The sequence below is a fragment of the Ptychodera flava genome, chromosome 5, assembly GCF_041260155.1.
Source record: "Ptychodera flava strain L36383 chromosome 5, AS_Pfla_20210202, whole genome shotgun sequence".
NCBI classification, from domain to species: Eukaryota; Metazoa; Hemichordata; class Enteropneusta; family Ptychoderidae; genus Ptychodera; species Ptychodera flava.
The window spans coordinates 8,157,740-8,175,119 of record NC_091932.1 but is presented as its reverse complement, the minus strand read 5'-3'; the positions used below and the strand labels follow the sequence as shown (position 1 = coordinate 8,175,119).

Sequence of the window (17,380 nt, the reverse complement as noted above, 5' to 3'; positions counted from 1 at the left end):
CCTATGTAAGCTTAAGCTTCCACGTCCACGGGGCACGTACGTACGTACGTAGGCGCAGAACGGCATTGGAGCAAGCGACTGTGGTTCAAACACTTAATTCAATCGATGCCCTACTTATGTATACATGCACACTGTATCTATATTTTCATTAAATAGGATGTCTCGGACAAAGTCATTACTGTGATGTGTTTTACCACTGATTATGTTGGGTCTCTTAGGATTTCATGCCCGATTTGATGCAAGCCTAACAGTGGCGGCGCTCTCACTCTTCCATACATGACTCAAATCTGGAATCTGATTCTGATGCCATTGTTTCTGGCAAAAAAAATTTCCGTTATCTGTATGCTGTCCTGGAGGTGGAGTCGATTCTCACAGGTATGTATACATTTATGGTTGATACAGCGTAATCAAGTTTAACGATTGTTTGGTCGTTATCATAGCTGTGATATCGCGACGGTACTTGTGGCGTGTATCGAACGCTTCCGGATCCCTGATGTACGGGGTCCAGACACTTGCATCATGGAGGTAGTAGAGACTTGCATCAAACCAGTTCGCCCGACACAACTTCGCCCCAAAACCATTTCCTATCAAAACCACCTCGTCCCAAGTAGTACTTCTTCCAATGACACCTGGCCCCAAGTACCACCTCGTACTAAAACCGCTTCACTCAAAGTATAGTACCATAATACTGCCAACTCGTCCTAAAACAGTCCGGGTCAGCTCCAAAATTGGAGACTCATTATGATAATGTATTCCGGCATTCAGCCAATCATCGACCAGATTACATCATTAATAAAGTACAGGGTCACGCTGGGTCACAAATTACCCACCAAGTGTGATCGGCAGTTTGGGCCAGCTTATTAAGTCCCTGTCTTGTGAATTTCGACGAATTTTCGACAGTCAACATAATCCACGTGTTCTGCAGAAGGTCATGTCCAACAAGGAGTCCGATTAGTGAACAAATATTCGAAATATTGACGATTCATTTCTACCCCCAGTTTATCGATTTCGCTCAAGTACCGAGAATCATTTGTGGATGTTCGTCATCTCTATTAGAAATACTGTTATAAAGGTTATTTGTGTAGGTACGCGTATAACATTTTGCAAGAAAGAAGAGCAATGTCAGAGCTTTAAAACGATACCTGTTTTGTAGTTGTCAAACGCAGACTAAAAATGGTACGCGATTTTGAAAATGTGTTGACAGAGTGGCCACACAACTGTTCCCCATACGGTAGAATTTGTATCGCTGCCATCTCCGATACAAATGGGGTATTCTGAACGATCTGTGTAGGTACACGATTTATATTTCGCAGGACTTCAAGCCAGAGTCTAGGAATCACAGCGATATATGGGGTTTGGTTGTCTTAGCCAGAATAAAACTGGTACGCGATTTTGAAATTGTTGTTTTGACAGAGTGGCCACACAACTGTTCGACATTATGACAGAATACGGCGCGGGAGTTCGACACAGTATGGCGTACGTAACGAAGGACGCATGTGGAGGTTGCCAGGAAATACAATTTTTACTGATGGCGCACTGGCCGCTGATTGGCTAATGAGAGGGGGAAATATTATGGTATAGCGTCTCCAATTTGGAGCTGACCCGGACTGTAAAACAACGTTCGATACTACGATGTATGCGGACATAACGTTGTTTTTACCTGCAACTTGGAAGCATTAAATTATGTGTCAGGAAATTTTGGCTACCACGGACCATTTACTCTTGCATGAAACCAAAAATGTCCAGTAAAAAGAGAAAACGCAAACTACTAATGCTTCAACTCAGGTGCCGTGCGCAGAATTGCACGATGTCATTTTCTTAAAATGTGTACAATGTATATATGCTGCAACTTTAAGTTACACGGTAATTTGTAAAGCCACTTTCGTCTCCTTGCTTGTTTTGTCGCTTGCTGACTCCATTGGTTGGAATATCACCAGTATATTGTGCTACAATGCAGAAGAGTGGAAAATAAGCCAGACACCAGTGTAGCACACTCAATGTACCAAATTTATTTGTGTTATGGCTGTTTATCATTGCACCTAGAAAACTTCAGAATCGTCTACACTAAACTTGTCATTTTTGGGGTTATAAAATCGCTTGGGACACAGCCATCGCAGTTGACAAAGATCATCAACAAAACCAGCTTTGTGTATGATGCCGTGTGTTCCCATCATTATGCTGCCAGTGTTGGGAGGCCGTATAATGGCGGGAACACACAGCATCGTGCAGCGAGGGCTATGATAAAACGAAACATTACACTTGTGTTCGCTTTGTCCTGAACACGTCCAGTATTTGCATATTGTATAATTGGGTGTACTACACTAATGTTGAGCTATTTTTCTGAACTACAGGGCTATCGGCATTGTAGTGCTACTGAGTGAGCTCGCAAAACCCGGCTGACTGTCTCACCACTATCATATTTCATGCCCTTTCCCCAATAGCTGCGAATGTGTATATAAACTGATCTCAACATATCCTCAGTTTTCCAATATATTTCTTTGAATAAGACCCACTAAAGACTGAAAAAGTGTGTAATACTGTCATGTGTCGAAAGAGACATGTAAATTCAAACGTTTTGATATCATTTTAGATTTCCTGCTTTTTTCAAAAAATAATCATGTGACAGATTTAATCAACAAAATGTTGGCTATCATGTTTTGTGCATTCAAGTAAATGCATCGTGCTTGTTTCTCATATAATCATGGTGTGTATGTGCAGGAAGTACTGCATTTTTTGTACTTTTCTGCCATTTTATGAGTGTGCCAGGCACCAGTTTATTATTGAGCCTGTTAAAACATGTAGGTATGGTCCAAATCAGTGTGCAGTGATACTTCAATACACCTCCTTCAGTTAGCACATTTACACAGACTAACTGTAGTTTGTAATTAAAATCATGAAAATAATTAATAAAATTTGCAGCTATTGAGACTTTAACCCTTCTCTTGCCAAGTTCATATGTCACTATCAGGTTACATTATTACTGCATTTTGACAAGGACACGATCATTTGAAGGCCAAGAAAAAGAGATACTGCATGTATGAGTTTTATTGACTCCTCAATTTAGACAATATGTCTATTTTCGCAATATGCCAATGCTTCAAAGCAAACCACTGTATTATGCCAAGTAGGTACAATTTGATAGATGAGGATATGACAGGCTTGGCAGGATAAGATAAATTACAAAAAGAGTTTGTGCTCAAGGTGGTACTGCCTTGGTGTCAAAACATTAAAATTGTATCTGACAATGTTGATAGACTCCTTCACAAATGGAAAGTGAGTTTTAGTTATGTGGAATGCAGAATTCTCCAGGATACAGTGTACAAAATAAATGGTTGTTGTAAATGTTCTCACAGGATGAGTCTGTGGAGAAGATGTGATCAAGACAGGAAAATCCAAGAAGAAACATGGAGAGATGATCTCCAGGACAATTGTGAGTTTACTTGGAATGTAACCATAGCAACAAGTTACTTTCATCATTCTCAGTTCAAGCAAAGTGACAAATCATTATGCCCATGTGAACTACTTTATCATTGTCACAAAGATGTCAGATTGCAAATGTTAGAGAAGTATTATGGCTTCAGTGTATTAGAATAATGATTTCATGAACCAGTGAAATCCGCTGTTACAGTCAAACCTGTCTTAGTTGTTACCCTTACAGAGCAGTCAGCTCTCTATAGTGGTCACTTTGCAGCAGTCCCATGACATTTTATGTGTTAAAAGCCCTCTACAGAACAGCCATCTCCCTTCTATGGTCATTGGCTTTATGTAATTGCTCCAATTTGACCAAAACCTGTGTATAATGATCAGTATATATGACTTTAAATGACCTCTATCAAAAATGCTTAGACTGAAGAGCAAAGAAAGGAGTCTATTTTGACCAATTTTAGATCTCCATTACAATCTTTTAGAAAACTAAATGGATTTATTATGATTTTCAACAGATTTATGTTATGGAATTTGTTATTGCTGTTATGTTTTCCTAAATTCACTGCTCAGCACACCACCTACACTCAAAGTAATGCCACACCCAACCTACCGTATATAGAGAGAGCAACCCCCTGGTCTCTTTTTCTCGAACCCTTGAGTGACCGCCATACACAGATTTGATTTTATTTCATTTTTCCATTGTAAGGTAAACTTATATATTGTTGTCTGCCTACAGTCAGCGCCATAAGTTGCTCAATAAGTTCTCAAAGAACACATCACTGAATTTTATTTCTGAATGACAGCTCAGGTGAAAATTCAGATTTCTTGATGATCATAAACACCAATTTGCATGGTGGATGTTAGAGTGTACTGTTACATGTATCTCAATAAACCATGTGTTTGCTTTTCTTCAAACCAACTATTTGGCTAACAAATGAAATCTGTAGTCTCATTTACAGATATGCAGTGCAGAAAGTAAATAGTTTAGTAACCTCATATTTCCAATAGGGTCACTGAGTATCCCACAGACCACATGGAATCTTTTAGTTAATGTGAATTTGTTTCAAATTTAAGTTGTGAAGATCAATTCAGATGGTATTTTGTCTGTCCCAATAGGTTTTTGACAATTTGATTTCTTTCAGTGTGGTAGAAAAAATTGTGCAACAAATCAACCACAAAATTTTATTGATGAAGATGTGGTATAGTTTGAACAACGTGTATCTAAATAACTCATGTAATGGTATTCATTTGTATGTCTGTGTAAACATCAATGTTAGCAACAAGACTTGCTAGAGTCAGATAGATCCCTTATGGTTGAAGTCTTCAAGCATAGTAAGTAGAGTGACAGTTAAACTGAGACAAATGAGGGCGCTGTTCTCTCAAAGTGTAAATTTTGTCAGTTTTAATCAATACTATACTTTTAGCAACATGTCAATTTCATAGTGTATATTTTATATGGTGATTTAATGAAGTTATTTGGACTTAAATCTCTTGAATGGCAAAATACTTGATTAGTTTTTTCAAATTTGTCAAAATGTTAATAGGTAATTGCAGTTTACTGTCTACTCAAATGTATTGTGGTCTCAGAGAGCCCATACAATATTGTTTGTTGAAATTCATTCAGTCATTGATTTAATTGACGGACCCATATTTGGCAGATGCAGTTTCGTTGTCACTGAAGGTAACCCGTAACCCGCCTTTAGACAGAAAGTTTTCAGCTTTGGCTAGCAGTTTGACAAAAGAAACTTTAAACCTTTCAATTTTGTACTCAAAAATGAAAATCTTGCATCTAAGAATTAGGGAAGCAAAGTTCTTCCACACATGCATTTGAAATTCCAAATGGCCAATGTATCCTGTGTTAACTTGATAGTACAATTACATGTCCTATTATTATGTTCAGTGTATTAAAGCTCAACTTGCTTTGCAGCCTTTAAAGTTCCACAAGCTCTGTAAGTCTTGAAATTTGTTGATAAGTAAATTTAAATTTTAAACGTTATTTTGATTTCCCATCATTTTTAAAAACTAGTAATATTACAAAGAAAAAGCATATGATGTCCCAGTGGAAAACATTCAGCACTATGCATTTTATTGGACTACTCTGTTGTTTCTGTGAAGATTCCGATGCCTATGGTATATGCATGACATACAGTATTTTTGCTTTATTTGCATGGGGCACCAATTTAAGTTTGGGCACATGTTTATTATTTATCTTATTCAAATTGCACATGTAGTCTCAGTGGCAGTTTATTATTCTTGTATAAACACCCCTCAATAAGTACATTCCCACAGAGTTGTTTTAGTGTGGATACTGCTAGTGGGGCTTTAATGTTGGTGTACGCCCACATCAGGCCAGCAAAGTATTGTGAATAATGGAAAGTCTAAATCCCTGTCCCCGTTGTATGGAGCATTCTGCTTATTTGATCAACACAAACACATAACAGTAACAATTAGTCATCCTTGATAACAATGATCCACTTGTAAAATTCATGTTGGTGGTTGTCAGTGAGATGTGTTTGTAAAATGGTCATTTCAGAATTGGTGTAAAAAATTGGCAGAGATTGCATTGATTGTTCTGATTTGGTTTAAATGTGGCAGTGGTAACATTGAAAGTGCAGACATGAACGATGAATAGTGTTTATTTGAATATTCAGAACAGAGTATGCTGTCAGTATGTCCTTCCACATCCATCCATGTGCAGCATGTGTTTTCAAGTAGTGTGGATGGTTAAAGGCAGCTTGTAGTTTTGTGGATCCATTTTGTATTGGCTGCTGTGCTATCTTTGGACTTGCGACTTACTTGTCATTTTTGTGCATGATTGTCAGCATCTGTTCATTGGAATTTGATCTTGAAGTTGATCTGTATTTGTACAAGAGTAATAATACAACCATTTTCAGTAATAGAGCGCGAAGCCACTGCAGTGAACTGCAATAAAACTGCTTACACTAATTAGTTTCAGCTGTAGCCAGCTGGCAAAGTCGACAACATTGTATGTCCCATGCAGACAGTTTGTCTGGGGAAGTTGAAATAAAAAAGATTTGTACATGGACCAGTGCATGGTAATGTTACATTGTATCTTAATCTTGAACACAGGGTGCCAATCGTAAAACTCTCATTTACAACCCGAGCCTCAGACAGAGCTAGTTTTGCCTTTGTACAAGCAGACTGAAACTAATTAGTGTAAGCAGTTTTATTGCAGTTCACTGCAGTGGCTTCGCGCTCTATTACTGAAAATGGTTGTAGAGATGTAGCATTAGTACATATATGTGGCAGGTTATTTTTAGAGTAGTTCTGTCAATGTGCTATCAAGAATTGTAGACAAAGGGTATGCAGATGAAAGGAAATAAATAAAGCCTATATTCAATATAATGTAATTCAATGCAAGGTGATGGACACATTAAATATGCAAATGCAATGCCACCTATTACATGATTCAAAGAGCATGACATTTGATAAAACCTGCAAGGACAACTTCTGTCAGTGTTTTCAAAAAAATCACATTGCTTTAAGTTGTGAAAGTGACTTTGCCTGGTTAGTGAAGGCAGGAGATGCACGCAGTGGTAAAATATCAGTTTGACTGATGCTTCTCGCACTGCTCAGGGATCATTGAGGAAAAGTATAATTAGATGCATGCAATGGTTAATGTGACAATTAATTACTATTTAACATATTTAAATGACTTTTGTAATAGGGTTTCAGGCTAGATTTCTCTTGCGTTTTCAACACCATGGTTTGTGCCAGTTCTGGATCTCCAGACAGGGAAAAAGTGTTTGCAATTACCAATCTATTTCCTGAATAGCTGCACTAAATCTGATGAAACTTGCTGTACACGTTGATCATACAGTAGTTATAACAACAGCTAATTATAGTAAGTCCTCTATGATGAAAATGAGGATATTCTTGGTTCTTATCTTACGTTCTGATTTGTTCATGCCAAAGTCATTACTCAGACATGTCTGGACCAGTTTCTTGCAGATTAGTTGAATTTTGACATTTCAAGAGCCAGTACATACCTACATGTTGTAATTCTGTCCCACATAGTAAAAAGACATAATCCTATGCCATTCATACAAATGTCTATAACTTGTTTAAAATATACTCCAAGATTGGCATCAGTCACAGACAGGTCTTTAAACACTGTAATTTCGTTTTTCAATACTGATCTCAATTCAATAGTTCCACAGACAAACTCCAAATTACAAGTGGGGACTATGTCACTGTCAATGACTCATCAAGAGTGTTTGAGAATTTGACAACAACAGTTGAACAGTTTTTGTGACAGCAAGAGATATTACTGTACTTGCATGGATAGTTGATTTTAATGTGAAGTTAAGGTAGTATGCACCTCGAAAGTGAAAGACTTAAACTTTTGCTCAAACTTTCCTCAAAGAATATTTCAACCATTCTCTTTCAAAATCAAGAATAAAAATCGGGGGTCACCGTGCAAATTTTGGTACTAGAGAAACAAATTACCCAAGATTTACCGATATTTGATATTCAAAATGGCCGCCATCCCTGTGTTAACTCTATGGAGAAAAAATAAATTTTCGATTTTCGAAAATCTAAGCCGGTAAAAAGTTTTCTTACACCAAGAGCTTTAAAACGAACCCCCACAAGTGGTAGATCAGAAAAGAATTGAAAAAGTTTGAGAGTCCGAATATCTCTCCCCGAGGCGCGTTCTACCTTAATGGGGTGTCATATTGTCATTGCCAGATGTCAATTGACATCTAATCCTTCAGCTAAGACATTGCCATCTAGGTCAAAAGTAGGTGTTGTAGCTTTCTTTCCTCAAAGTTTGACGGCTATGGATCAATTGAAGTCATCTGTTATGACTGGGCATGATTTTATGTAGTGAATTAAACGCTGCACGCCACCCAGCTGGAAAGCATGTGTTTGATAGTATGTTGTTTTAAGAAAATGTTAATGATACTGTAAATTGTGTTTCTGATGTGAAATGTAATGCAAATTCACTTGTTAAATGAGCAGAATATGCAAATATTGTGTATTAGGATTACATGGTCATTTTGATAAGCAGCATATGAGGACTTTGATGTATTGGAAGTGATATGGTCAGTTGTGTAGAGTAGCATTGATGTGAATGCAATGATACGTCAATGCAAGTGTTTAAAGTCAGGGAATGGAAAGTGCTGTAATTGTGATGGGAGGATTAACTGTAAGTAATTTGGCAGGCACCTTACTGTGAGTGGTAACTGGATTGTGTATGGGGCAGTCAGTGTGTTTTAGAGATGTATCAATAATACTCTCTGTTTGTAATAATGCCATTTGACCTAGTTTTGTTTTTTATTTGTTGCATAAACATGGAAGCAAACTTAGTTGAAATTAGTTGTTAGCAAAAAGATATGTACACCTATGATTGGGAGGTAGTTGAACAGATGGTGTTACATAGATCATAATATCAGATAGTCACACCCTAAAGCTGAGTGAGTTTCTGTACTCTTGAAAAGTGCTCTGTATCTGAAACATTTAATTATTGAATTTTACAATATTGTTACAATGAATCAACTTCAAGGTAGCACATAGTTACATGTATAGTACATTCTTTAGTATGCTTTCAAGCAATCTTGGAACTCAGTGATATTTTTACCATCAAGAGAGGTTGATGTCCTTCATTTTAGAGAAAAGCTTTCAGAAAAATTGGCGTGTGATTCATGAATTATTTGCCTTGGTTAAAACTTGCCCTCTTGTTGAAAGCTTAGTGAGAGAGCAGAAATACAACCACCTGTCTGATTGTTTTGTTATGAAGGTCCCTGGGATAATCCTTATCTGATCAATTTTGTGGAATGGTAATGAAATCAATAATGCTAGCATTTCCTGGCATTGCTAGCTAAATGCAGTATTGACAACCTTTATAAATTTCCAACCTGATTGGTAATTTTTCACAGCTCACAGCAGGGCAGGTGCATGTGTTTCAACTGTTCCTTGAGGTGGACAGTTTGTGCACAGGTGTTGGATGGAAAATTCAAATGAGTACTCTCCCTCAATAGTTCAGATCTGATTCAAGCAGTTCAGTTTCTTGACAACTTTCGTGGCAAATGTCAGGTACTGTACACGTTTTCCATTCCTTGGACTACATGGTCACAGAAAAAGTTTCTGCAAAGCCTGTAGAAATTTGCTATGCATATATGTACCCTTGAAAATTTGTGGCTAGTCTTAGGTAAGCAGTGTTCAAAGTTTCCTATTTGAAACTGCAAAATTTTCATGCTAAGTTGCATGTTAACAGACATGCTTACCTTTTCTAAATGATGACGTGGCATGTGCATGGTGTACGTGGAAATATATCGGCTGTCTGGCAATGCTTGAAGGCAGTTTACGGTTTGTTGTAAGTGTTCAAACCAAATGAAACGTACATAACTTTTGAGTCATGTGGTCTTCCCTGAGAATTTTATGCAACTGTGTACAAGTGTAGCAAAGTGATTTTAATTTAGTTCATGAATACAGAACTGTTCATTTCAACTAGTTGATTTTTTTTGTAATTTTCATGTACTTTCATAATAACTATCCTATATTGCATATAATACTTTGTAGAGCTTATGCGCAAATACAATGTATGGATTTATAGCAGCTCCTCTAGTCACCCTAAGCAAAATTGTTGTACCCCATTGGATGTGTGCACAGAGCTGAGGTCCAGTACAGTCTACAAGGCCTATTGCAGTGTCTGAAAAATCACCAAAGTTCACATCTGTATACACTGGCCAGAATCATTTCTAACATATATACATGTAACGGCAATGAACTTGCTGTTTTAAGCATGGAAGACATCGAATTTAAATCTGCTTTCATTTAACAACAGATTTGAACTGCAGATTCATTTGTATTGTTTTTTACAATGTTATTTGAAGATTTTTTCCTTTGCTCAGTACTCTAGATTCCTTGTTCGTGGAGAATTTCCTTTGAAGACTTCGGCTGTCCTGCTCTGCTTCAGCCTTATCAAGTGATGTTGACTGTTTCTCTTATGATAGAGATGTCTGGAAAACCTGTGAGAGGTAAGATTGCAAAATTTTGCCGGCTTGGATCTCCATAATACTGCCATGCTTTATCTAATTTGCAGTATTTAGATGAAGATGAATAGCATTTCTTCATTTATTATTCCTCATTGGTTGGATATCACAAACTTGTTTCTGTATCTTGTATCTGAAATTACCTTCATGTTGTGTAAAAATACAGTACCATAATCATGAAACACAGGCAGTGGTCTTTGAGATAGTAAAGTCAATATCATGATCTGAAGGCCACACTCTTTGGAAGAAGGGGAGTTTTTTAGAAGGTTGATGAGATGACAGTTTTTTTGTTTTCTCTCTGCTCCTCTGAGCATGATTGATTCTGGTGACATTATTTGCATTCATGTTCAGAGAAATTGTTGTAATGGCCACTATTCAAAGTACACAATAAACAAATTGTATGTAAGATGTGACAGAAAACTTTGCATATCTGTTCACAAAGTTCAATTTCAAGATGTTCAGACAAACTACATCTTCAGAAGTCCTCAAAAATGAGTTTTAGTCAACTTAAGGTTTAGATCCAAATCAATTCCTGCAATAATCTTTATTGTACCATCATTTTTGCAACTCATAGATTTGCTTCATGAGGGTAAAAACTAATTTCCAAAATGAATGACATAAAAATGGTAAACTGTGAAAATGAAAAAGGACAGTCTTAACATTGATCATACAAAGAAGCCAGTAAAAAGAATAGAGTGACATGTAATCAAAGTGTCACAGGAACTGTAGTCTTGGATACCCAGACTGCTCGGCGGGGCTCACAACCTGACACCTTTGTGCAGTCAGGGAAATCCCATTCAAAAATCTCTGAACAAGAAGGTTACATCACAAACAAGAGTAATACATCCAGGGAGCAACTGATCTATGATGTAATTATGTTTTTGACAAAGTCAAGGCAATATGTAGCTTCAATGTTATGTATAACTGACTTTCAAAGTTCCTCCCCAGGACTGTGAACAATGACTTTTATGCCTTGGGTCAGTGTATGAACAAGTACGATACAACTGATCCGGGGTATTAAAGTCATAGTTCACACTTATTACTAACTTGGGACTTCAAAGCAACTTCTACATCACCTTACATATGTTGAAGTTATATTTTCTGTGACTTTGTCTCAAAACATAACAATAACATCATAGATCAGTTGCTCTGTGTTGCACTGTTGGGTTGCAGTGGCCGAATGAAAGCCCTACAGAATAGTCTGGGCAACAGAGACTAAAGGAACCACAAATACAGGGAGATAAGACAAAAATAATAAACAAAGATATGGAAGTATACTATAAAATGAAAAATCTAACGTTGGAAATCTCAGCAAATATAACAACACAAGGAAGTAATTGATTTTATGCTGGTGTTGAAAAGTGAGAGGGTTTCCTAGATGAATGTACAAAGTCATGAGACTAAAGCTCCCTAGCTGGATAGGAAAACCATGTATGGGAATGGTAGAGGAGGCTTAATGAGAGAAACCCTGAGAAAAGAGTGTACATAGAAAATCAGTGACAGATATCGGTACAATGTACCGGGTATGGTATTGTCCGTCCTTATACTGGTAGTTGATTCATTTTTGTGACAATGTGCCATGAGACTATCCCATTGCTCTGATATTTGGTAAGCAAGTTGCAAGGGAGAAATCAAGTCATTAGATATCTTCAAATTGTGTCAAATTTTGCATATTTATATTTTTTGGGCAATTTATCCTATTTTGTTGTAAAACAAAATATTTTCTCAGATATTGCACATCAGAATGCTTTGAAATCTGGTATGTAGGTTGCTAGGGGTGACCCCAGTCAGGTTTGTTTAAATCATAGTGGATTTGTATATTTATATTTTTGGGGCAATTTTGGTCAGAAAGTCTTCCCTGAAAGTGCCGGTTTGAGTGGTTTGAAATTTGGTATGCATGTTGATTGGGGTGACTTAAATCATGTTGTTCAAATTGTCGTTAAATTTCCATATTTGCACTTTTTGGGTAATTTTTTGTGTTTTTAGTCAAAAAACATTCATCTCTGAAACCGCTTTGAAACTTAGTACTGAGATTCACTTCAGTAAGGTTGGTTCAAAAAATGCTGGAATTTTCATAATGTAATCTTTAGGGCGGTGCTTTTGTGTTTTCAATACAAAAAAATTCTGAAAGCGCGTTTGAAATTTCACATTAATTTTAATGCAACTTGGAAACAGAAAATACATTGGTTTTTGATATGTAGTGAAAATGCAAAAGACATTGAATGAATAACATCAACATTGCAACTACATAACCTTGAAAATATCAATCTCTGCATGCATTATAAAGGCCATGTTTTTGTTGGGCAAGTTATGACTAACTGATGAGGTCATGCATCGTCCAGTGTAGATGTAAATTTGTTTGTTTGTAATGTCCAAAGTAAAATTCAGTACTTGTTGTTTTGCAGTACCAAATGTGACCAGTTGCCCTATTTCCCTGTTAGCAATTCTGTGTGGTTGGCTGTCCAAAATTTAAGAATGATAAAAATTGCTATATCCTCACTTAGTCGTCATTATTCAAAACTGGAAATGAGAACTGACTCTACAAAGAAGCATGTTTTAGAATTCACAGTTTAGGTGCTTCTGTACGGGTATATAGGGAGTCAAACAGATACAACGAATTTGTTTTATGCAGAAATCTGAAGGCACAAATCAGTGTGAATTATGATATATCTCTAGGTAGTTGATATGTCTGCTTGTAGAGCTGAACAACTTAAATCATTTGGAGTGTGATCAATCTCATCATTGACTTAAAAATTCAGTCTTTTATGGGTCTCCGCTAATACCAAACCAAACACAGACTGAATTCAGGCACAGTGTATGGAACTGGTATTATACTCCAAAATGGTAATCTCTTTGAGTTCAGCGGCAAGTTGGAATGATTGAAGTAGCCATGTTGTCGCTTCCATGTACTAAGTTGTCAACAGCAAATCTGAATGCACAGCTAGTCTATATATGCTCTTGAAAAGACTTCAAATTCAAATTCTCCTGGAAAGTCCTTGAAAATTGATAACATGCCTTCAAGTTTCCAAAGACAAGATAATCAAACATGATATTGGTGAAATGGTACATGGTTATATATTATAAAAATGATCTCTGGAAAATGGTGTTTGAAACTCAAAAAGACCTTGAATATTGCTTAAAATGAAATTCAATGTGCTTAAATTTTTGGTGACTTTGTATATGGATCCCCAGAGGATAGTCTTCTGTATGGGTATACCGGTATATACATGGTGTAAAAATGACAGAAACCAGTCTTCACATATCAAGAAGTACATGACATAGAATCATCCTCTCATATGAGTGGCAGTGAAACTGTATGGTTAATTGTCACTACAACACAATTCTGTTTGCATTGCTCAAATTTCTAGGCCTCAATTGATACAGGTACAAACTGTTCAAATGTCTAGTCTTGAAAACTTATCTTTATGTGCACAGCCTAGTAACAGAATCAAACAAACACACTTGATGCATGGATGAATTGGAATGTCTTGAAGTATGCTTTGAGTCTCCACAGCTGCATCAGACCAAAATATTTGGCTAGTTCTTGTGAATTTCATCAAATTCTAGGGATAATGATCTCTGACTTTGCAGATAACAATACAATACTTCATGTTCATTTTTCCAGGACTGAATTGATGAGATGTTGGATTGCCGTCACAGCTGGAAAGGAGAGTCCTATTCCTAGACTGAAGGACACCAGTATCTGAAATTAAAAGATGGACTTCACATCAGTCTGTTTGCCAACCATGGATAAAAAGTGTCAGTAATGAGAGTTTTCAATAATTTTTGCCAAGTACCACACACACTTCCTGAATGTTAATGTGCAATAAAGTATGTAAATAATTTTTGACTGGTAATTTCTGTACAAGATTTTCATGAAATTACAAATATATCAAATTTCAATATTGAATCAATCAAATATTCATTCGAACAATATTTACTTAATAAAATATTTGCGGACAAAAAGTCAACAGCAGTGACAATGTCATTCCGGCATGTTGGAGTATTTAGTTCAGAATTAGATGTACCATTTCATACAACATGACCTTTCTGTGATAGAGAATATTTGCGACAGCAAAATACTGTAATATTGCATTGTTTAGTTTATAATTACTTATAGCCTGTTGTCATCTTCTCAGAAACTTGACCATCCCTTAGTATTCATGTTTTTTATCACTTGTATAATTTCAAAATATGTCAATAGACAGGGAATGAATGTATCTCATAACAGTTTTTTATCACAAATTTTAAGTACAAGGACAATCATGATGGTGACGGAGGATTTGAAAAGCACTGCTAAAAAGTTTCCTTTTTGTGTTTGTCAATTATGTCAGCATTATTTCAAATCAACAAGTGCCTATCACTGTGTATTTTATCAGAGTTATTTCAAACCAAACAAGTAGACACTGTTCTTGCTGCAATTTTCTTGCATTATGAGTAGTCATTGCCAACTTGCCAAACCTAACATCTATCTTTATTTTACAACTTTGACAGTGTTATGTGTACCAGCATTTCACTCATAGTCTTGCCGTAATGTATTTTGTTTATACTCTACAATAAATGTGTAATACACCTTTTGACCTATGATTTTTGAATGATTAATATTTGCTGTTAATTGATATGAAATTCAACTTTACAGGGCCTGAAAATTTCCATTTTACCCACTTTTCCCAGGATCAGTGACCTGTATTTTTTCACTGGTCCCAAGGTAAAATCCACTGGTCCCAAGGTAAAATCCACTGGTCCCAAGGTAAAATCCACTGGTCCACACGAAAATAACTCATTTCTCCTACACATTTTATATTTGCTTTTTTTACTTTTGTCAGATTCGCTTGGACTGCAATTACAGCAAAGACTTTGTAAATTATTGTCATATAGATACATCGCATATACATTGCATATACATTTACTTGGCAGATTTCTCGGGTTCTTGTTTAGTTACTGTCATTTTATCTGTCCATTTTTACTGGTCCACAGACTTTGAGGGGGGTTCCTTGATAAAAAAGTCACTGATCCCAGACCTCAGACCAGTGTTATTTTCAGGCCCTGCTTTACAGTTGAAAAGTTCTTCCTGTATTGGCAATGAAATACTACTAGTATACCAGTACAAGTGTTAAAGTGAAAATGACAGCCTTCTTGATTTTTGCTTTAACCTTTTGAGCGCCTCAGTCAATTTTTTCAGATTTTTGCCAAAATTTTGATAAAAAATTGTGATCAATGAAATGTTGTGTTCATTTGGTCCAAAATTATCATAAAAATTACAGGAAAGTTCATAAAAATTGGTAAAATTTTGCACTGAAATTTTGGTGGGGAAAAAATATAGCACTCAAAGGGTAAAAATTGTATGATATTCCTTGTGTTGCTGTTTACTTACTTTGACTGCATTGAATACCAGGTTGGTACAGCTTGTCAATTGTTTACCTTTTTATTCTGCCATCAGTTCGAAATGGAGAGATTTTCATCAACTTTAGTTTATGATGTCACCACAGCAGTAGCTTAAAATTGAACATGGGAGTAAATCAGTGAGGCTAAATTGAAAACCCATTGTTTCAAGATAGATATGAACATTTTGTTTTTTACATTTTGAAGAGACCGTGTCACAGTAAATCATTGGTTTTAAAAATACTTTTGTTGCCTTCTATCCATATTTTCAGAAAACCATTTATTCTATCCATCAAGAGTCAACAAGATGACAGTTTACTTCAACATATTTAAGCTGTATGTTGTCACAGAAATTTGCACGGACTACCATCTGGAAGTCTGTACGCCTGGAAGATTTTTGTTCTGTTGAAGCAAATAATGAAATCTAGGTACTTTATGGTCTAACCTCACCTGTAGTGTATTATGTACTCTATTGTCATGTGTCTGTGGCAGTATTAAACAACCTAATGGTTCAGCCTAAAGTGCAATGTATTGTGTACTTGATTTATTGTTAGGTATCTGTGTGTGCAACTTTATAAATGATGCTGTCATCTTTTGTGACATGCGTGGCAGATGTATGCTTCCAGGTTTTGGTTGGGATTGTTTATTATAAATATGAATCATTGACACACAATACGTTCAGTTCAATGTAGCCATCTAGTCAGGGCATGCCTGCTGTTTGTATGTTTTAGGCACACTTCTGAAGAATGTACAGAAATCATCAGTCTATCATCTGCAGTATTGATCTGGAAATCTGCTAAATACAGACTTCTAAAACCTTTTAACATGCTAATTTGATAAAATGACATTAAATGACTAAAGTTAAAGCCCCAGTAGCTGTAAATGTTCTCACTCAAGGTCGTATAGAGAAGTATCGCCGCTCACTGATTTTGGCCATGCCTAAACGGGTGCCACACTCATAAAATAGCGCCCTCAGAGAAAAGTACAAAGACAAAGTATTTCCTGCACATTCACATCACCATCATACCAGAGACAAGCATGATGCCATTTACTTGAATGAACAACACACCATGGCCAACATTTTGTTGCTTTAATTCTTTATTTTCTGTCACATTATTAGTTTTTGAAAAGTGTGGGAAATCTAAAATGATGTTAAAACGTTTCAATTTACATGCCACTTTCGACACTTATAACAGTGTTGTGCACTTTTACAGTCTTTCATGGGTCTAATTCAAAGCAAACTCTTGGGAAAATTCAGGATATTTTGATATTGGTTAATTACACATTTGAAGCTATGGGTGCTTTAATTAACGCCTAGTCGCTTCGAAATTAGACATGTAAACAATAAATTACCCAGCTATATTGAGTGGTTTTCTCCGCAATTTTGATCAAAGATTTTGACAAAAATATCAATTGGATGGTCATGTGCTGACAATGCCGAAGTTGGAAGGAGGCTTTCAGAACGGTATCAATTTTCTCAGTTACATCATGCTTGAACGCAAAGCTATTTATTACATAATTAGAAAATAAAAAGATATTTTATTTGGATCGCTGAA

At 36.3% G+C, this 17,380-nt stretch overlaps 1 long non-coding RNA gene across 1 annotated transcript; it reads left to right on the top strand.

Annotated features, from left to right (window-relative positions):
• The first annotated feature begins 260 nt into the window (after nt 1-260).
• Nucleotides 261-16,351, top strand: LOC139132917 (uncharacterized). The gene is made up of 4 exons (XR_011552483.1): nt 261-375; nt 3,354-3,430; nt 10,302-10,427; nt 14,068-16,351. It is a non-coding gene; the product is annotated as an uncharacterized lncRNA (long non-coding RNA).
• The last annotated feature ends 1,029 nt before the right edge of the window (nt 16,352-17,380 follow it).